This window comes from Rhipicephalus sanguineus, chromosome 4, assembly GCF_013339695.2.
Source record: "Rhipicephalus sanguineus isolate Rsan-2018 chromosome 4, BIME_Rsan_1.4, whole genome shotgun sequence".
In the NCBI taxonomy this organism is placed as follows: Eukaryota; Metazoa; Arthropoda; class Arachnida; order Ixodida; family Ixodidae; genus Rhipicephalus; species Rhipicephalus sanguineus.
In genome coordinates, this window is record NC_051179.1 from 76,897,932 (window position 1) to 76,910,298 (window position 12,367).

The following is a 12,367-nucleotide window of genomic DNA, read 5'->3' on the forward strand; positions in this document are numbered from 1 at the left end:
GGGGTTCTTTAGCGTGTAGCTAAAAATAAGTACACGGGCCTCTAGCATTTCGCCTTCATCGAAATGCGGCGGCCGCGGCCGGGATTCGATCCCGCGACCATTGCGTCAGCAGGCGAGCAGCATGACCGCTAGTCCACCGAGGCAGGTACCGACGAATTGTATAGCTGAAAAAAAAAAGAGACAATTTCGTTGGGTACACTTATACACTTATATTGCGGTGGGCACATAGACGCCAGTTATGTTAGTATTTGCCTAAAGTTGCTATTTAGTATGTCAGCTATACGCGTTATTATAACATTCCGCCTGTCTTCTCGTCAAGCTGACCGTCGGCTCCTGTGTCCTGCGAGTCTTCGTCTGTATTCATTCACTTTAAGCGGTGACACCAGAACAAGCTCCACCCCAACATCTGTACCCCCATCTTCCAGTCGTTAATAACTTCGATCTCAGACTCACCACTCAACGCGCCATCACTGTTATCGAGAATCGATTATCACTGCAATTTTGCTCTGTGATCCAAAACGCATAGTCCAATACGTAAACCCAAAGTGTTTTCTAAATATTGTTTTTTTTGTTTGTTTTACGTTTATTACACTCTCTGTCTATGCAAGAATCGCTCCTCTCCCGTCTCAGTCCATCCAGGCGGGTGGGGGCGACAGGCGGCGCCACCGTAATTGTTGACTGAGTCCACCACCGCGGGCCACACGCGAACACACGCACAGTCGCTCCGGTTCCACCTATAAATTAATTTATGCCCCGGACCACCTGCGTGGTAGCCCCCGCGAGCGCGCACGGATGGTTCCGAGCTGTTGCAACACATAGGCAAAGCGCTATGAACCGGAATAAACGGAGAAAAAAAAAGTAAATAAATATATATGGAGAGGCTGTGCGGCGTTTCGGAGAACGCCTGCATGCACCTCGGTGCCCCGGCCCTCATCGACGGCTATACAGCGCTGACACGCCATTCGATACAAGTCTTGGGAAGCCGCGAAGTCGTACTGCTGGTGGTCCTCGTTAGCGAACACGCACGTATTACGGTGACACGCGAGACGTCTAGGAGGAAAGGGGTAGGCGACGTCGTCGCCTCTTCAACTCCGGGATTCCCAATGTATACGGTGAAGCATTGTACACGCCGCTGAACATGTTGCTTGAGATGTAAGGAAATGATTCCAACAGACAAGCCAAGGAGAGCATAGGTTACGTTATTTGTTGTTTTTAACCGCAGTGTACAACACTTATCACGTAAATTGAAAGGAATTAAAGTGGACGAACGAGCAACCTTTCCTTTGTTGGGATACGAAGCCACAACCTTCGTATACTAGGCGTAAATCGAAGGCAAATTGTTTTCAATAACACTACAGTTAAAAACAAGAAATAATGTCCATTTCCTTGCTTTAATTGTCTCTTGTATTCATTTGGATGTGTCTAACAAAGAAACGACCCCCCCCCCCCCAATAATTGCCCTTCTTTCGTTGCTTGAGATCTGTGATTTCAAGCGCGAGTAACATCGCTTCAGCTTATTATAGTGGTCCTTGACTTACTGTTGACGAAGAGGGTTGGAATGTGAAGACGAGAGAAAACGACTAGAATATAAAACACCAAAATGCAGCGATTAGAAACAAGTAGTTTATTAAAGTCTTGAAGGCTTTTATTTCTCCTTGGGTTCGGGGTTGCTCCAGATCTGTGCCGCATCCCCCCCAGATTATGTTTGTAAAGATCAGCGCGAACAGGACAGAGCACTAGACGAGCACAGTCGGAGAGCTGTGCTGTGTACTTCTCGTCTTGGGCTCCGTCGTGTTCGCGCTGATTTTTACAAACATGCATCGTTTCCAACTAGCCCACCTCTGTATACCTCCAGATTAGAAGCGCAAAACATCAGCCGCTAAGCTACAATGGTGGCTCAGTATAACAGTGTATTAGACAGTTATCCTCGGCTTAAGGACATCCCATTTGATCCGCTAATCTCTGGTTTATATACAGGAACATGCCTGTTCAGCCTTTACTTCCTGCCTAATCGCTAAAGTAACATGCCTGTTCCTTTACCGATTCAGGTTTACTCAATATAACTTAATCCTTTTCTTCGAGTCGATGTCCTTCACGGAAGGGTGTACGGCAGTCAAGCGAGAGCCCTCTATCCTAAAGAAAATATGCTAATACAACACTGGCATCCCGCTACCGCAAGATTTATCCGCGATATACCATTCTCCTCACCAGTAGACGAGCAGTACTCTGAGGCCACGCACTCTTCCGCTCGCTCAATGAAGTTCACACGCTCGCGGACTCTTTCTCTCCCTCATATATCACGAGCGTTGCTGCGTGAAGCCACCGAGTTTCACTCGGAAAGGTTGTGCGTACCTATACTTATACGCTCGTATATGCTCCTATACTACAGTATACATGCACACGCTATGTCGCAGCAGCAAGCAGTGCGCTGCCAGCAACGCAATCAACTGCTCCTTCGCTCTCACACACAGGCAAATGTGTACCTTCGACCGTGCCACGGTCATGACGTGAGAGTGACGTATTTCGCGGCTGCTCGAGACGGGCGACGAACGGAACGATGGCGCCGAGAAGAAGAAGAAGAAGAAGAAGAAGAAGAAGAAGAGGTGGAGGAGGAGGAGGAGGAGGAGGAGACAGTGTAAATAGCGAAGCCTTGTTTCCTCGTTAGTCGCAGCTGACAGTCCTAGTCACGATTGCGCTGGCAGGCGCTCCAAGCTCAATCGTGGGATTGGGCAGTCCTGCCATGTAGCGTGTGAGTGAGTGAGAGAGAGAGAGAGAGGGAGAGAAAAAGAGGTACACGGTTGTCTACTAAACGCGAAAACGAGAGATGCGGAGTGGATAGATAGATAGGTGGGGAGCAATCATGTCGTGCGCGGACGGGGGTGCGTCCGAACGCGCACACATACACACACACGCTCAAAACACGCGAGTGGCACATCTCAGACACATGGACAAGCATAAATACAAACACAAGATCTGGACGGACAGACCTACAGGCCAGGCATACACACGTACGAGGCTACAGCAGCGCAGCCTTTCTCTCGACGAAGGGAGTGAGTGTTTTTGCCCGCGGCTGCCATGCAGAACGCGATGGGATCGGCCGCAAAGATGTGAGAGCGTATAGGAACGCCCGCCCGTGCTTCTCCCCGGCGCTTCCAACGTGTCAGCGCGCGTTGAGAACACTTGAAGGATGAGCTTTCGCCGATTATGACGCCTCTATAGATCCTGCAACGCGGCTTTTTTCCCATGCACATTCCCCCATTCGGTTGAACCTCTCCCGTGAGTTTTTTGCGTTCTCCCTCGAAGATTACGCTGCGTGGTTACGCAGTTCCGTCTTTGGTGCTTTGCTCATTCAAGTGTGCGTGGACAAATGAAGGATGCGTATACGATACAAATGTACAACCGACGCAGCTTCAGCTGTAGCACGTTCTCCGTGTACCAAACTGCACAAGCGTGAATGACTCATACGCGGGTACGAAACGCGCAATGCTGCAGACCGCGATAATCGCTGTTCTGTGCAGATGTGAAAAGTCACAAGGTCCCTGAGGCGACTCGAACAAGAAAGCCAACCCCTTTTCCTTTTGCTTCTCAGTCGATTGCATTTACTGAGAATTCCGCCAACTGAGACTCTTCGTTCCTTTGTTCCCCTTGCCTCGGTCAACGGCTTCACGAGAATCAGTGCCCCGCCATTCCTTCACCGCTGTCTTACGAGTTTGACGCGTAATCGCCAATCCGATAAGCGAGAACTTCGTTGTTGATTCACGGCTACATCCCTATCGCTCTGGCAATAGGGCAGCGCATATGACACAGACGCACAACGCTCCGAAAAACCATGCTGCCTCCGAAAGGATCTGGCGGCGCAGGCTAGTCGAAGCCACCTTAGCACCGCACAATCAATGCCCCGCTATCCCCGTAAGTTCCGAGAGGCCACCGAAACTCGGTGTCTGCGCCAACCTTTATCCGACATGGAGCTCTAAACAACGTCTGCACCTCTGTCGGCTGGACGCTTTTGCACCCGAGTCAAACTAGAATCCAACGAAAGCTGGAGCTTTCAACTCCAAGTTACACGATAGCGCAGAGAGTAAGCCCTTTCGGAAACCTGATTTTACTGAAAGTTCGTGTTCAAGGTCTTCTCGATACTATACAGTAGCCCGGAGTACAGACATAGCCAGTTTCAGTAGGCACATTTCAGTAAGCCCGTGGATTCTAACCTAGAATCGCAGGGTGGAATTGTGGGATCATAACCCGCGGGTTGACCTGTTGCATCAGGTCAGGGTCGGAACCCGGCCTGGCTGTGTCTGGCTACTCACCTCAGAGCCGGCAGACGAATTAGTGGGCGCTTTCACATCTGCGGTGGGTAAGCTCTGAGGAGCTGTGAGGTGTTGACCCCCAAGCCCACCATAGGTGTATGAGTAATGGCCCGACGCACTTACCTAAATGTTATCGTCATCATCATTATTATTATGAACAGAGCAATCGAGTCATAAAGTCAACGTAATTTAATGAGTGTCTCGTGAGAGCATATGCTTTCGCCTTTGCTATCTCTAGTGTAACCTAAAGGGACTGTCACTTCTTTGAAAGGTTTTATCCATTGCCGTAACTGCGTATTACATAACGGGCTTAAGGAGAGTTTGTTGAACTGCCTACGATATGTGCACGTAGTGCAGTACACGGGAGAGGTGATCGGACTTTCGACGGCATCACAATGAAAACGTGCAAAGCAGGAATAGTTGGAGAAAATATAAGGATAGAAAACCTGCCGCGATATGAGCAAATATAAGTATTGAGATGTGGTTCACCCAGATCACAAGAGACAAAATATTGATGCGATATGGGTGCAGCTTACGTCAACGAGAAGAAACTGGCATTTTTGTTTATATATTGTTAAATATAGACCTGGAATTGCCCAATGCACCTTGGTATTGACATAATACCGGCAAGGATGCATTCAGTGGTTATAACGCTGTGCTTTTGAGATCGAAGTCGTAGGTTCAATTTCCATCCGCATACCATTGGTGTTAGAACGCAATGCAAGAACGTCCCGTGTGCCATACACTGGGTGCGCATTAAGTAATCTCACGCATTCAAAGTTATCCCGGGATCCTCCAATACACAATAGTGTTTCTCACGCCCTCTGTTCAGTTACGGGACACGAACCCTACACATTATAAAATGACATTATAAAATTCGGCATATAAGAAGGAGAAGCAGCTCACGCGAAAGAATTCAATTTATATCTGTCTGTACATGGAGGTCGCCCTAGTTTCTCATGACAGATATATAAGTCCTCATACGTCACAGTTCGAAAGCGCAATGACGTCACGCCTACGTTCGGTGCTTCTCCTGATTCCACCCCGCAGAACTTTGAGGTTAAAGAGGCGAATCGAAGAAGAAAGTTATTACTTCTCCGCTCTTCCATCGCAGCCGCTGTAGCATATACTTCACCGTCGCACACGTACGCGTAAGCGCTTCGAGCTTTTATAAACCGCCCCGATCTTTATCTTCCCGCGTTTTACCCGCACGAAGAGTCCGTGCACACCGAATAAATCGAGTCAGACGAAGCCTCCCATGCACTGAGACGCTCACGCCTCCCTAGAGTGCAACCGATATACGGCCCTTATGTTGGCGTGTTTCCTGCGTACAAGTTCAAAAATCTTAAATAACAAAGACCACAGGCCTGTTCCTATACATGTACGTATACGCCAGAACGCGTCGTATATAGTACGAGCTCGCGGTGTGTACGTGGAACGGGGCTGTAATGTCGGTGGTACGTATACATGCTTGGGCCGCCGTGCAGAGATGTGCCGGGGCGATATGCTCGCATACGAGAAGCCTCGTCGCCGCAGTGACGGCAATCGAAGCCGAGCTGTAGCCGTCGAGCAAGTCGGCCTGCCCGTCGAACACAGCACACACACACAACCTGCCCCCCCCCCCCTCTTCTCCCCCCTCCCTTCTTGCTTGTGCCTAGTCGTGGATCACCGCCCATTTCCTGTCATGCCGCCTACCTAAATACCATGCTCTCCGAATTCCGGAACGCGCCACTGAAACTCTTCTCACCAACACACCGAGTCGACGAGAAAGCGAGTGCGGCGCCCTCGGTTGGTTGTGAACGGCTCGGTTACAGGTAGTTTTGATGTGTAGCGCTTGTTTGGCTTTTAAGGCGAAGGCAAAAACGCACGACCACATATGAGCGCGCGTATGCGAGCGCGTACGCTATAGTTGTTGCTCGTTAGGCCCGCCACCCAATATGGTGATGTGCTGCTGAACTCAACACGCCAACTGCGGGTTACATTCGCTGGACACATTCATGTATAGTCATTGTTTACATGACGCCACGCGCACCGTTTTTGGTGCATTTTTGGTCCAGGCGGTACTACAATGTGGTGACTTCGATGAAGTAACTTCATATCCCGTATCGAAATGCAATAAACGAATTAATAACGGAGATGGGCATTGCGGAACCTTATAGTACAGTGTTAGTTTTGATTGCTGAAAAGCTCGATTTAATTGGTAACTGAAAATCACATGCGAGTGCAAAGTATTGTGTGTGTGCGGGGGGGGGGGGGGGGGGGGGGGGGGGGGGGGAGTGGGGATAAGGCAGGGCTGCGTTTATTGGTGGTTGTGTGATCCGTCATTTTACATATGTTCAGGCCTATAGCTGTCAGCGTGACATACCACAGAGGTTTAGCTTTGCTACGTTGAAGTCTCAGGCGTACGCATAATGCGGTAATAATCCGAAACTTTGAGCCACGCACACAAATGAAGCGGCAATACCGCTTACAGCCAGAATTTAAGTGCACCTTGCTAATGCCTGGCTATGTTAAAACCGTACAGCCGAGGAAATGCTTCGTCAGCAGAGGAGCTCGATTTCATCTCACTTTTGACGTTTGTGCTAATCGCGGGATCGAAAATTATGGTTCGATGGCTGTGGTTTGATGTGATTATTTGATAGTCACGCCACTCAGATGTTTCCATTGGATACGCGGTTAATATTTGCCTTAGATTCGACTTGGGGCGGCTGCAATGATACTGGCTGCGTGTAGAAACGCGTCTGCGGTTCGACGATGCTATTCCGAACCTTGTCAAATTTCTTGTGTTGACGTTTCTAGCCAATCGTGCAGGCGCCGAACCATCCTTATGAGCCAGTCGGATCTGACGATACGACGAACTACACCCCTTGAATAGAATGGCATCGCGATGCTTCTTACGGAGACGCTTCACGGAGTTGAGAATTCCAGTTCTCAGTATTCGGTATTGAACAGGATGCAAAGGCAAGGAAGTACGGAACAGCCCTCAGAGGAGAGTGTAAAGTGATCAATTTAGCCTTAATTCATCGCTCATTGCCCTCTTGACTTACCGTTCCTTCCTCCCTCCCTCTCTCCCCTTTTCTTTCTACGCAAGGTTCCTCGCCAATTCATGGATGTCGGTATACGGGCTGCGAAACTCCATCGCTTGTTGCTTGGCTGGAACAACCGCTCGATGTTCGTGGAACGTTCTTTCATGTCAGAGTAGCGAGGGAAGGTTGAATGGAGGTACCAGGAAACCGGCCGTACCTCGTTTTATGTGCAACCGGGTGCGTTATACATTACGCGGACATACCTTCGACGAGAAGTCTCAAGAGAAAGGAGAGGTAACAAGAGGGGCAAGGTCCCTGAAGCTCCAGCATACACGCCATCGTAGAAGAAACAAAGAAAAAAAAAAGGAAGACGAAAACAAGAGCTAAGAAAAAAGGGAGTTGATGGGCGGTGTGGCCCGAACGCGCCCACAAATTCAGGGCACCACGAAAGCACTTAGCGAAGGGTCACCCATGAGTTTACGAGGCCTCTCCCGTACGCAGTGTGCATGCGCCACTCTTGTACGAGGGGCAACCGTGTGGCGTCCAGTGACGGCCAGCAGAGGGTGCCTGTCTATGGTAGGGGCGGCTTTACGCTCCGTATACGTTCTCGTGGTGGCAATGAATGAAACACTGCTGCAGCGCGTCCGGTCCCCCTCCTTCTTGGCATTCCTCGCGCATTCGTTCGCTCCGTATAAATGTAAGAGAGAGGGAGAAAGTGGCGCCGTAAAGGCGACCTGTTTGTGAATTACGGTGTAAATGGGCTCTCACGGTGTGTCCCTCATGGCCCAGTCACAGCGGGTTCTATAATGCACTGAATTTTATAGTCTGATAGGCCGTAGAACTGTCTGCTTTTGTTTCATTTCTTTTTTTTTGTTTTCCTTAACACAGATAATTCTGTCGGCAGGTTGACCCTGAATGCCTTCCTCGCAACGAGTTCGAGTTCATCTTCAAATGAAATTGTTCTTATTGTTTGGACAACGTCAGGGAGGCATATAAACAGATGTTGGGCGGAAGACTTGAAAAACGCCAGGCCCGAACGCGCAGCGCAGTCACAACGAAAGCTGGAAGAGCGGCCTTACTATAGAGCCCGTTCTAAACTCTCTTGGGGCAACTAACACCAGTACCCCTGCAAGGTATCCACTACGCCCTTAATCATAATCATAATTTTTGCGTAGTAGGGAAGCACTCGCTATACCATTATTCGTCATTCTGCGGATATAGGCGAGATCCCGCCACACATCTGCAAGGCATTATGTGCACTTTGTTGATGCGGCGGAGGATGACGATGAAGAATTATAGCTTAGCGCTTTGTAGTGGGTGGGAAGCTTTAAGCCACACAGTCGTTGCGCAGTTTGCATTGTGTGACACCTGGTTGTTATTTTACTCTTCTACCTTGCTATTTTACATATGTTAACGCGATTCCCTGTTCGACATGACGCCTGTATAGGGTCGTTTTGCACAGAAGTTTCAAGCGCCAGCGTGGGTCTGGGTAGAATACTCGACCGCCTCGCAGAGGGCCCGGGTTCAAATCTCACCCGATCGTGGAAATTTTTTTTTTCTCATCTTGCGCGATAGCGGTTACTGGCACCGGCGGCGGCGGCGGACAACTGTGGCACTGTTTTTGTGATCTGGTAACAGCTTTCGCTGTAAAATAAGAAAGAGCTCCGATTTGAACACAGCTTGACTGAGCTCCACCGTCTTCTATGCTGCAAATTGTATCATCTTGCTTAATCCACAATATCTGCACGCACGAATTAGCACATTATAGAGCACGCCACGAAGAAAACATAACAAAAAATGAAAATAAAGGAGAGCGATGTATGGAGACATGAAAGCGCGAACTTATGAAGTTCAGTGCGGAAAGCACACGGGAAAAAGAAATGATTATTTTTTGTTATTGGCAACATGTGAGATACTGTGCAAAGGTACGGATTCGGTCTCGTAACTCTTAATCATTTGGATGTAGTCCCCGAATTTTCCGTGTAAACTTGATCAATATGAAGTTTCGGTGAGTTATTTCATGGACGGTTTGTAGCGAAAAAAGAAAAAAAAACAGGATGATGCATTGTTGCATCAGAAAGCATATGAATGAAGAAACTGTGACAGTGATCGCAGTGGACACGATACTATACACACTAGCAATATGACAACGCTAGCGGACCTAGGGCCAGTGCGGCCCCGCATTTGGCCTGCGTTGTCTCTGCTTCTTCAGTTCGTAGATAAAAAGTGGCTCAAAGGTTCAAACCTACTTGCCGAAGCAAGAAAAACAAGAAAATGTACGAAAGGAAAAGTTGATATAGTATAGACAAACTGATTGCAAGAACGACCATGGGGTCAGTCTGCTAAGGGAAAGGCACAATCTAAAAAAAAGAAAAAAACAAGGAAAGGCAAAACAGTAACGTAATTTATATGCACTTCATCAGTTTATCTTTTTTTTAAGCTCTCAGTGGACGAGAGCAGACTTTTGGGCTAGTTGGTTTGTAACGTTCATTGAAGCCATAGCGCTGTCCCGTCCCCAACGCAGGGTAGCAAACCGGTCGCGCGTCTGGTTCACCTCCCTGCCTTTTCTTTTCCTCAGCTCTCTCTTTCTCGGAAGAGGCGCTTTCGAGAATGCTCAAAAACAAAAGTGGTTTCTTTCTCCCTTACTTTCTCTCTTTCTTTCTTTCTTGCTTGCTTGCTGTTCACAGGGAGGCATATTCGCGTAAAGTGTTGAACGTAAAAGGTTCCACCTGGTTGAGCTTCGAACGAGTTCGTCATGACATCGGCACGGAGCGCTCGGCTTCCGATGAGCTCGCAGTCGTGCCCCGTGCGTTGTATATACGATGCCCGTCCGGTGGACTCTGATACCCGTGCGCTCGCGTCGTAAGGGAACGGTATAAACCTAAGTAATGGCTGAAGGGGGAGGAGGAAGAAGGCGCTGAAGGAAATGGAGTAGGCGGGTTACACACCAGGGTGGCACTTCTATAGCGTGAATTGTAGCCGATTTTCATCGTGAACACTTCGCCGTCGTCAAGGATCCGGCTCACTTCAACGTGGGCGGTGCAGGTGTTTTGGTCGTAAGACTGTCGTATATACCGTGTGTACATATATATGGTGGCGGGTGTATATAGATGGGGGGATTAGCCGGCCGCGTCAATGGACCGCTTACGCTGCTCTGAGCTGGGCGTAAATGCCTTTAGTGTATATATACGCGCGTGAGAACTGGTCGTTTGAACGAGATTCCGTAGCCGCGCCCCCCCCCGTTTCCGCTGTATACCAAAGGTACGCGTGTACGTGCATGGATGTCGGCTGTGGGGCCCTATACGCTATCCACTCGCTTACCGAGCACCTTGAAGAATACTTTCGGATACTCTCTCCGCATCGCCCTCTGTTCTTTTTCTTCTTATTATTACTTACCCTCTCTCCAGCTTTCCCTCCTCGTCGCTCTTCTCTCCCATCTAGTACGCTGCTTCTGCCAACGGCCGACAAAGCTACACGTTTCACGGTTGTGCTCGCGGGGAGACCCTTCAACACATTCTGTTCGACTGTCCTCGTTATATACACTGCACATAGAAACGGTCGCTCGCAAGACTTGCGTACTTGCATAGTAACGACACTACTACTACTACTACTACTACTACTACTACTACTACTACTACTACTACTACTACTACTACTACTAGTAGTAGTAGTAGTAGTAGTAGTAGTAGTAGTAGTAGTAGTAGTAGTAGTAGTAGTAGTAGTAGCAGTACTGGATATGACATCGTAATACTGACTCCTTCGGGTGTATCTTTCGTATCAGAGAGCGTCTTACGATTCCCTTGACAAGAAAAGTAGCAGTACTTCTACTACTACTACTAGTGGTAGTAGTAGTAGTAGTAGCAGTAGTAGTAGTAGTAGTAGTAGTAGTAGTCGCAGCATTGGTAGTAATCGGTTTTTTATTCAGAGAAGCGGTGCATTGATTACTAAATAAAAAATAGCAGTAACAGGAATGAAGGAAAGAGCGAACTTTCTGCTGACTATGCTATGTCGATAGCGCTGATGGTCAACACCCGAACGACAAAAAGATATTGGGTTGGGAGCAGTCGAGTGAATGACAGGTAGAGAGACTAACAAAGGGTATAAAAAGGGACTAAAGGAACGTTCCGAGAGGTCGTCATTATCACTGCTTAAAGTGGCTACGCAGACAAGAGGTCTAGTGAAGCGCTGTTCAAAGAAAAATTACTGCAACCACGTGAGGCTGTTTTTTCGGTCGATCATGTTCGGCAATGTGCACCCTCCTATAGCATGTGCTGCATGTTTTGCAACGCTGCATGGTTTGCATGTTTTTCAACCTTATTTTCACTTCGCTTACAAGTGATCGACGTTCGTCTTCTGAAGAAGGCGCGCTGCTGCTCCAGAACGTTATACGTTCAAAAGCTGGTCTATCGCCAAAAGAATTTACAGAGTCCAGCGGGTCTCGATTGAGACAAATCACCAGAAGGCGCGCTTCTTCCACACGAGGCGGGATCCTTCGTCTATAGCCCTAACGAGGGATCCGAGACTGGTGTCGGTCGCCTAATATATATGTAGTTTATTTTCGCAATGACCACGACCATGCCCCCATGCATTCGTTTTTGTTGCAGCTTTCGTCTTCTGGCAAGAGCCATGCATCCTGGCCGGGTGCTGCTCCGCGCACCCTTGGTTTTGGCTCCCGGCGCCTCCGTTGGAGGCACAGACGCGCGTGGCGCCGCTGTCTCGGAGCTCGCGTGGGCCGCGAGGCAGCTGCTTTGTGTCAACGAGAAAGCGAAGGAAACCGTGGACCAAAAAGAGGCGCGCAAGAGCCTAGCAGCTCCTACATTTTCGTCTCTCTAGTCTATATGCGTCGTCGCGGAAAGCCACTGTTTTTGTCTGCCACGCGCCATTGCAAGAAGCTTGCCGCGGCACTCGATCGTTGGCTCGCTCACTCTTGCAGTGTCTTCGTCGTGTTTACGCCGGTCCTCTTTTGGGGCAGCCGTATAACAACAAGCGCGGTGTGCCGCGTAGCCCTTCCCTGAGCGCCGCATGCTGACAGCG

The 12,367-nt window shown here is 49.0% G+C and overlaps 1 long non-coding RNA gene across 1 annotated transcript in view; it reads left to right on the top strand.

Moving 5' to 3' along the window:
* The window catches only part of LOC125758062 (uncharacterized), a 235,932-nt gene extending 223,811 nt beyond the window's left edge, over window positions 1-12,121 (top strand). Inside the window, exon 2 of the long non-coding RNA XR_007415785.1 lies at window positions 11,938-12,121. This is a non-coding gene — a long non-coding RNA (uncharacterized LOC125758062). The remainder of the gene's footprint in view (window positions 1-11,937) is intronic.
* Window positions 12,122-12,367: the final 246 nt, after the last annotated feature.